The sequence below is a fragment of the Mytilus edulis genome, chromosome 6, assembly GCF_963676685.1.
Source record: "Mytilus edulis chromosome 6, xbMytEdul2.2, whole genome shotgun sequence".
In the NCBI taxonomy this organism is placed as follows: domain Eukaryota; kingdom Metazoa; phylum Mollusca; class Bivalvia; order Mytilida; family Mytilidae; genus Mytilus; species Mytilus edulis.
The window spans coordinates 45,533,854-45,543,922 of NC_092349.1; the positions used below are offsets into that span (position 1 = coordinate 45,533,854).

At 31.2% G+C, this 10,069-nt stretch overlaps 1 long non-coding RNA gene across 1 annotated transcript; it reads left to right on the forward strand.

Moving 5' to 3' along the window:
• Nucleotides 1–2,228: 2,228 nt before the first annotated feature.
• Nucleotides 2,229–5,416, forward strand: LOC139527746 (uncharacterized). The gene is made up of 4 exons (XR_011665429.1): nt 2,229–2,328; nt 2,822–2,888; nt 3,205–3,276; nt 4,259–5,416. It is a non-coding gene; the product is annotated as an uncharacterized lncRNA (long non-coding RNA).
• Nucleotides 5,417–10,069: the final 4,653 nt, after the last annotated feature.

Consider the following 10,069-nt stretch of genomic DNA (forward strand, 5'->3'; position numbering starts at 1 on the left):
GAAATCACACAAAGTTCAATTTTGGACCCTTTGGGCCCCTTATTCCTAAACTGTTAGGACCAAAACTCCAAAAATCAAACCCAATCTTCCTTTTATGGTCATAAACCTTGTGTTTAAATTTCATAGATTTCTATTTACTTATACTAAAGTTATGGTGCAAAAACCAAAAATAATGCTTATTTGGGCCCCTTTTTGGCCCCTAATTCATAAACTGTTGTGACATCAACTCCAAAAATCAATCCCAACCTTCCTTTTGTGGTCATAAACCTTGTGCTAAAATTTCATTGATTTCTATTTACTTATACTAAAGTTATTGTGCGAAAACCAAAAATAATGCTTATTTGGGCCCTTTTTTGGCCCTTAATTCCTAAAATGTTGGGACCAAAACTCCCAAAATCAATCCCAACCTTCCTTTTGTGGTCATAAACCTTGTGTTAAAATTTCATTGATTTCTATTCATTTTTACTAAAGTTAGAGTGCGAAAACTAAAAGTATTCGGACGACGACGACGCAGGACGACGAAGCCAACGTGATAGCAATATACGACCAAAAAATTAAATTTTTTGCGATCATATAAAAAAGATGCACATTTACGTACTTAAAGAGACATAGTGATATATTAATAAATGCACTGAAAAGAGCAGGTAAACGTTTATACTTAAGGTGACTTCCGATACTAAGGGAGATAACAACATTTTACTGATGTAAAACTGGTTCCCGTTTAAAAATTTAGGATATATCGCCTGTATATCTAGGTCACGTTAACAGTTCCGATGTCGTCTGTTGTCAACGTGTGTAAACAACTTCCAAGTTACAGGTCATCGCTCAGAAGAAAGGAAGGTTTATCATAAAGGATAAATGCATGCGTTCTTTAAAAATAAAGAATATGAATAGCTTCAGCCTGAAAGTTCACACAGTCTTAAATGATTCTCAACTTATAATATCATATGATATAAGTTTTTGAGAGTTGGAGAAATTCGGCGTCCGATCACAGACAGTGATGTTTCGTTTGACGGAACCTGGAAAGAAGGTCGACGGCTAGCTCTGATGATCACCTAGCGCAGAATATGTTCGTTAAGATGCAAAACTGTCCCCTGCGGATACTGTCTGTGAACGGAAATACGACCTTCAAGGCTTGGACCAGGAGGTGGAGGCCGTGGAGCGTTTTGCCCATACCATATCGTTGTAGCTGCAGTGCATGTAACCTGCATATCATGTGTGACAGTGTAGAAACGAGGGGGAAAATGGGACTGGTGGATTTGTTATCAATTCAAAAGCTGCACATGGTAAGAGAGTTCAATTTTCTCTTTATTATATATTCTCTTTAGACTTTACACATTTTACTGGTTGGAGAAGGTGTATGGTTTCATGTCTTGAATAAATGAACCTGCCCCACACCTCTCTTTTTCTTTCTTTAATTCCCCTCTATTATGGTCTGGGGTTTATGTGGTTTGAGGGTAAAAAGCTTTATTTTGAGGGGAAGTGCTGCCCAAATTTTTTATGAAGCTGGACTTTGTAATTTTTCTGGAATTTTGCCCCTGGAAGTTATTTATCATTTTTGCAATGTACACAAAGACATCTATACATAAGGGGCTTTTTAGTTTTGCATCCAAAAGGAGAGGATTATTTTGTAAATACTTATTTGGTAGCAATTATATAACCATAAATAAAATTAGAATTGAAAAAGTAAACAATTGCAGTCACAATGATTCATTCACAAAAATAATGTTTTACAAACTCAAAATATTAGTTTTCTTTATTTTATAATCAGAATTTTCATATTAAGTCATCTTTTGCATGTGATCAGAGACCAAGTGGTCGGAAACCTTACATATTTAGTCATTTAGAATGATGTGTAGAATGCAGGATAATGCATGAAGGCAAAAAAGAAAATTAAGAAGAAGGGGCACCCACCCTCATTCCACATTATTAGAAATAAATGTGAGTCTGTGATCTATAAGAATAAAGGTAAACATGAATTCACAATCATATTATATAAATATAAATTGAAAAAATCAATTGTATATTCCAAATAAAATTATGAACTCAAGTCTAAATAGTTTATAGTTTATCTAATTAACCAATACATGTGCAGACTGACATTTCATATCATATTTTTCAGGAATGATACATGCAGGAATTTGTGCCACACATTTCAACAATTTCCTTAATGGATTGAATGTACTGTCTGTGAATTCATCAGCCATACTTAAAGAAAAAGGAGACTCAAACTGGAAATAAAATATTTGCAGTTGCAAAAGAATCCTGTAAATAAATTCAAAAGAAGAAACAGTTTTAAACATGGTTAATTTAATGAATAATTGGAAGGTAATTAAACCTTTAGTCATATAATTCATAAATTTTCCTAAGTAGATATAAAGTATAATGAGGACCATAATTATATTCATATTTGCACTTAAGCAGTCATAAAAATGAATTAACAGATCTTGGTAATAATTTCAAGTTTAGGGTCAATATTTCAAATCAATTTTGTGGTAAAGCATTGTTATATATACTTGAAGACGTTCATGTATAGAACATGACAGAATTTGTTTCAACAAAAATATTGAACTAGAATTAGTTACATATGTATAATTTATCAAATGAAATCTATATTAATGTATAATTTCAACAAATTTAATGAAACCTATTTGGTTTTGAAAGCCTTTATACATATTATAATTTTTTTATTATTATTACAAATTTCATTGTTAACAGCCTGAGTTTCCAGTTAATTTTAAATGTAATATGTTTTAGCTATAGTATTTGAACACTGCATGCACTTTCATTTATATATATTTGTTATCACTTTTTTCATTAGGTTGAAGCTAGTTATGTTGCAGAATTGCAAATGTTTGGTACTGGTTGAAACTATGAAAGTAATACAGGTAAATTTAAAAAATTTAGACTTTAACTTTATTAATAGAAAAGATATTCCCAAATGTCAAGGTGAAAGTGGACATTGTAGATTCTAAACACCCATGTGAAAGCAACAGTCTTCTATGGTGAGAGGATGCCATACTTAGCAATGCTCTTGTTATTATATGGAATATGGCCTTTTTTATCATTATTTTCACTATTTTGATATTGAACAACCAACATTGATAAAAAGTAATATAAAACTCTCACTTTTTATGAATCCTATATTATCTGATTATATTAATTTACTTATTTAATTTTTGTTATATTTGTTATCAATTGTAGGTCTCATGGTCATCATTTAACAGCAGGTTATTAGCAGCAGTTTTGTAGAAAAATGAAGGATGACTGTCAATGGTAAATACATACATTTTAGGATAATTACATGTAGTTACCTTTGAAAAAAAACTTAGGTTCCATTTGAGACTTTTTAATCTGATAATGGTGTTTTGCAGGCATTTATAACATTTCTTTTTGGACAATATATTTAGTAGACTCAACTATAAAATGTAGGATCATGTAAACTTGTACACAGATGTCACTGACCTACATTTTCCAATTCACTGACTTTGGTTACATTAAACATCCAATTTCATATACAACAAATGTATATCTCAGCAACTAAAAGGTGTCAGATCATGCAAACTTATATATACACTCTCAGAGTCTCAGTTAGTAACTCAGCTTCCAGGCAAAAGAAGGTCACAGTGATCCACATTTTACACTATTGATTTGTACTTTATTTTATAATTTAAATACAAAGTATATTATCAAGACTGCCACTGGTTCTTATGTGCCACAATTCTGACAATGAAGATAACTATGTGATGTAGATAACTTATGTTTATTTCAAACTTGGTCACATGCTGTATATATGTAAATTTTTACCAAAAAGAACAGTTCAAATGTTTTGATTTAAGGTACACATATATGGTAAAGGTCACACCTATTAAATATACATGTATACCTTGAATTTATTTGCATTGGACCCTATAATGCTCCCTATATCATTTATATTGTCAATTATTGCATTCCAAATTTCCATTGTTCACAAAACAAAAACCACTAAAAAGGATGGCCATCATATGCAAAAGCAATATAAAATGCATACCCATCAGCTGACCTAATTATTGCAATCACTTCAAAAACCTGGCCATATATCATATTATAAAACTCTTAATGAGTACCTTTGTTAGTCAGGTATAATATAATCTTTTTAAATTGATGTTGTAATGCATGATTGGATTAATTTTGCACTCACTGAAATATTATATAGATTTAGTAGTTTATTAGTATATATTACACCTTTTCATTACAAATAAATAAATTAAACTTTCAGGTAAATGCAGCAACAGAATGTTCCCCTGGAAAATTTACGTAGAAAATTTGGGAAAGTATGAATAAGAAATTAGAGAGGCAAACAGATAACCAGAAAACAAAGATTTTGAAAGAAAAGAATTGCAACTAATAGTAATATGATATATCTGACTGGGAGCATCATGTACTATTCAATATGGAAGGATTGATAATTTTGACTGAGAACAAAGTGAACTCTAATAATGCTATGACTATCAATAAGTACTTGACTGAATCAGAGGAGTAAACTATTTACACATTTGTAAATATAACAGTTATATGTTTGCTTGATTATTGAGGCATTCAAAATAAAGAAAGTTGAAAAACCTTTGAAAAAGTTATAATTTCATCATTTTTTGGTTATGTTACTATGACAACTGAAATATATAATGTATTATCATTATGCTTCATCAAACTTAAATCATTAATTGTGGAAAAGGTGACAAAGTCTTTTTTAATCCATTTACTTGCATGACTGTTACCTATGAATCGATAATTTAAAAAAAAATATATTTGGTGATTTTCGCTAACTTCTGAGTAATTTATTTTGCTCATTTAAGACCACAGTAATGCTAATATAAGCTGCATTACAATGTATCATAATATTTGTTTACATTTACATAGAAGCCATGTGTTGTTGGTCTGAAATCATGGTATTTGATCTGCCATTGTCTGTTAGGTTGTTAATCTTGCACATCAGAACAATGCAAAAACTTGAATTTTCCAACTTCATGTCCTGTTGCCATGGTAACCGTTGTTCATAGAAACCAAAAAATTGTTCTCATTTGATTGCCTTGTGAAACTGTATTATTCTGTGTTAGTTTAACAAAGGATATGACAACATATGTCACACTTTGATCACCGATGATGAAAGATATACAAAAAACTGCTGTTGATCACTGTTTCGTTAGGGGTCACAAAAACATTTTTCGTGCAAAAAATAGTCTGGTGACCCATATTTTTTTTAATTTCTTTTTAAAGCTCATTGTTATGACCATCTTATGTCAAATTTAAAAAAATATTCATTGGACCATTTTTTTGGAAATTTAAGAAAAATAGAAATTTTTAACAAAATCTGTGTTTTTTTTTGTGGAGCAGTGTTGATGAAATTAGAGACGAAATCAATGAAAATGAATAAACTGCCATTATTTGTGTTTTATTTACATTTTAAATAATAATTTTGTAATAAATGAAGAACAAACCCTTCAAAATACTTTCAAAGGCTTGAAAAAAATCCAGAGTTTCTACATCGGGTATGTATTTATGCATACACGTGATGTACCAACTTTGGTGACCGTTACCATGGAAACGAGTCTGGTGACATACTATTTTTAACTCAAATTTTCATAGAGGCCATTGCATAGTATATGTATGCAAATTTTAAGAAAAATTCAATGGTGAAAAAAAATTTGCTATATCTGTAGGGATCCACCTTAAAACAGTCATGAAAAATTCCCTACAGATACAGAACTGATTTAATTAGTGTTATAATGAAACTGACGAAATCAGTACTGAAACAGTACTGTTAATATCAGTTCTGAAACAGTACTGTTAAAATCAGTACTGAAACAGTACTGTTAAAATCAGTACTGAAACAATACTGTCAAAATCAGTACTGAAACAGTACTGTCAAAATCAGTACTGAAACAGTACTGTCAAAATCAGTACTGAATCAGTACTGTCAAAAACAGTACTGAATGAATAAACAAAAAGTATAACATTACAAGTTTTCTGTTTTGCCGAACAGTACTGATATATACAAGGGTAGAAATGTACCAAAAAAAACGTGAGTAAATTCTTGGTAGTGTACACTCTTGCAATTTTTCTTGAGGAGAATGGAGAACGATTTTTCAAACTAAATATACTAGCCAGGTAAGACATAAAACCTCAACAATCTGAACAAGACAAGTTGAAAATTAGTATTTGGCAACACAAAATGCAGCAACTTTGATTGTACATAATTTTAAAGAAGATAATACGGTGTTTAATCAGATGAAAGTAAATATTTAATCCACAATTTAACTTGCTCTACCCCTCATATACTTGATACTCCAAATCATGTAAAATTCTTATCACTGTCTGCGTGAAGATCCAAAAGAACCATTTTTAAGATTGACAAAATATCTTTATGTCTAAATATTAACATGAATTGAATACCATAAATAAAACAGAACTAGATGATATAAAAAGCCTGTGTCACTCATGTAAGTGTATGTGCATTTTCAATTACGGCCAATCTTCAATATTGTAGACCAGAATAGAAATAAAAACAAAAATCTTGTTCTCTTGTTGATCTTACACGTTATATTGCTGATCAATTTTCGGATTGGTTTGTTTCTATCTGCTTTTGTTTTTGCTCAAACACAGTATATGATCAACAAAATAGTCCTTCAATGTAATCACTGTTATAGAGCTTCACAATGTTTGCAAAAAAAGATTGATTTGTAGATATCTTATTGGACTGATCATTTTTTCAGAAAATGTAAATAGGGAATGTGTCAAAGAGACAACAGACTGACAAAAGAGCATGACAAAGCCTGAGACTACCAATGGGTCTTTAACACGGCGGGGGGGGGGGGGGGGGGGGGGGGGGGAATCCGCACCTGGAGACGGGCTGTGTGAAATAACTAATTAAAACTGAAACTAAAATGTTTAAAAAATACTAAAAAGGCCATTATATCCTGACTTGAGATAGGCGCTAAAATACGAAACAGTTAAACATGTTTTAAAAGATCTCCAACCTCCCCTATAGATCTAGCCAGCGAGAAAAATAAGCATACAGCGTTATATAGGGGTCAGCTGAAGTATTCCTCCGGGTGCGAGAGTTTCTCGCTAAAATGAAAACCCATTGGTGACCTTCGGCTGTTGTTTGCTTTTAGGTCGGATTATTGTTTCTTTGACACATTCTGCAAAACCATATCCAATTTAATTAGCGATACGTTTATTAAGAAAAATAGGGGTCCATGTATATTTATCAAAGGTATTAGGATGATAATTCAATACACCAGACACGCGTCTCGTTTAAAGTGACGCTCAGATCAAAATAGGTAAAAAACCAAACAAGTACACAGTTGAAGAGCACTGAGGACCAACATTTCAAAAGATTTGTGCCGAATTTGGCTAAGGTAATCTATTCCTGGGATAAACAAAAAATCCTTAGTTTTTGAAAAATTCAAAGTTTTGTACAGGAAAATAGAAATGACCATATAATTGGTATTCATGTCAACACAGAGGTGCTGACTACTGGGCTGGCGATACCCTCGGGAACGAAACGTCGACCAGTAGTGGCATCGACCCAGTGGTGAAAATAGTTATATCAAAGGTATCAGAATTATAATTTAATACGCCAGACGCTCGTTTCGTCCACATATGACTCATCAGTGACGCTCAGATCAAAATAGCTAACATAATCCAAACAAGTACATAGTTGAAGATCAATGAGGACCCAAAATTCCCAAGAAATGTGCCAAGTACGGCTACGGTAATCTATTCCTTGGATACGAAAATCCTTATTTTTTCAAAAAAAAATCAAATATCTGTACATGAAATTTATAAAATTACCATATTATTGATATTCATGTCAACAACTAAGTGTTGCTACTATTTGATGTAAGAATATGTACAATGCAGCAAAAGAAACTTTAGCAAAATGAAAATGATACATCTCTTTGCAACTTACTTTTAGCAGGTATTTACATACCAGCTCCAGACTTCAATTGAAATGATTGAATGATTATGTCTGCATCATATGAAAATCAAGCTCAATCTTTTTATTCATTTTGTTTTCAGCTTAAAAAAAACGCACCAACATATTAAACGTCATTAAAGAGCAATAATTCTAACAAATAGTTGACTGACAATTTCTCTTATACTTTTTTCAAGGTTGCACTTTGTAAATACAGCTGTTTCTCAAACCACGCCTCTTTTGGGGAGATCTTGAATATGCATAGAAAATTAATTGTGTTTACATACTGGTTCCCAGTTGTGCTCTCTGTGTTCCATCTCATAGAGACATAACTTGGGAATGTTATTAATAAATATACATGTGCATATTGTTTACATTAAAATCTGTGGTAACCTTTCATTCAAGGTAGGGGATGTTAAGAAAATAAGTGTTAGTTTAAACTCTGAAAAGTTCAGGGCATATAAACGTTGAAAATATGCCGCACAGCCCCCTATATTTTGACCTTTGAAAAAAAATGTAGTGCATATGAACTTTCAATTCCAGGATAAGATTTTTTTTCAAAACTTCATAGTAAATTAAAAGTGGTACAGTTTTAGCCGTACAAGGAGTTCCTATGTGAAATTGCATTGTCAATATTTACAGAAATGCAACCTCAAAGATATAATCTTGCTTATCATTTACTGATGTTTGACATGTCTATGCTTCAATAAGATATTAAAACAAAGTATACTTTAGCAATGTCGGCTATGTGTGTTAGCGGACGAATACGGCGGACGAATACGACGGACAACGACGACTTTAAAGGCGCTTTAAGACGATGAACGACATACGTCAAATGACAAGAAAAGTCCACTTTAACCTTTAGACCAGATGTCCTACAAATGGCCCAGTTTAAACATTTTTGATTTGACACCAGTTACTTTATACGAACTAAGACATATGTCATGTATGTTGGTTTAAGTTATGATCATGATAGCTGAAAACGCTATTGTCGTGACGTTCATTAACCAAATTATACATGGGTCATCTAGCTAATCAACTATCTTATTGATATAATCAAGAGGCTAAGTTTTTAAGCGATAATAATGCATCTGTTTGCCAAGTTATAAGACATAATGCATGTTAATGATAAAGTCACATAATTTGTGTCTATAATTTCTTTAATAACAAAGGAGACTGATGTTAATGATTTTAGCATAATTGTCTTTAATTACATATGGTTTAAATCTGTTGATTGATCCTTTTAAATCTATTCTAAAGATATCATATGTCTGGCTTCAAAAAAGATTGATCTCAAGCTAATTAAATCTGATAAGGGTTATTTCAGAAACACGTTTAATGAGCATGCATATTGGTATCAACAGTTTATATCATACTACTGGCATACCTTTAATCAAACCATTAGTCAGTCATTGATAATAGAAATATCTAAATAACAGTTTATATATATATATATATATATCATTTTATTCTGGAATCACCTAAGTTGGACAAAGGTATACAGAAAAACACATTAGTTTACATTACATTGCATATATGTATTGAGATTCATTAATATGATAACTGTATTCAAACAAATTTTTCCAATTCCTAAATAAATATTATAACTCTTTTGAATTTATGTGGTTTGTTTTGACACTTATCATTAATGAGATGTTTTTTTGGTAGCTATATAATCAAAACTAAATTCAAAGAACTCATAACATCCATTCATTCCTATGTATCACTAAATCACAAACATGTTATGTTTATCCACTATTAATTAAACTCGAATGGTTTTACATTCTAAATTTATATGTACTATGAAACGTCGCACGCTACTGGTGTTACTTTGGTAAAATCACGGACAAGACACATTCATCTTATTAATTTTTAAACATAAAAATTGATATTATAAAGTGTTGTATATCATTTTAAAGCTTTTAACCTCTTCTTTCAGATTATTGCAATTTTGTATATGTAACAGACCATTTTCATTGATTAAAACTCAATAAAACCTTTATTTTGCAATATAATTTCCTTGTCCCGCGTTACACTTTTAGTTTTGTGAAATTCTGAATACCGTAAAAACATATAAATTTTATTACCAAACGATATTAAAGTTTGTCT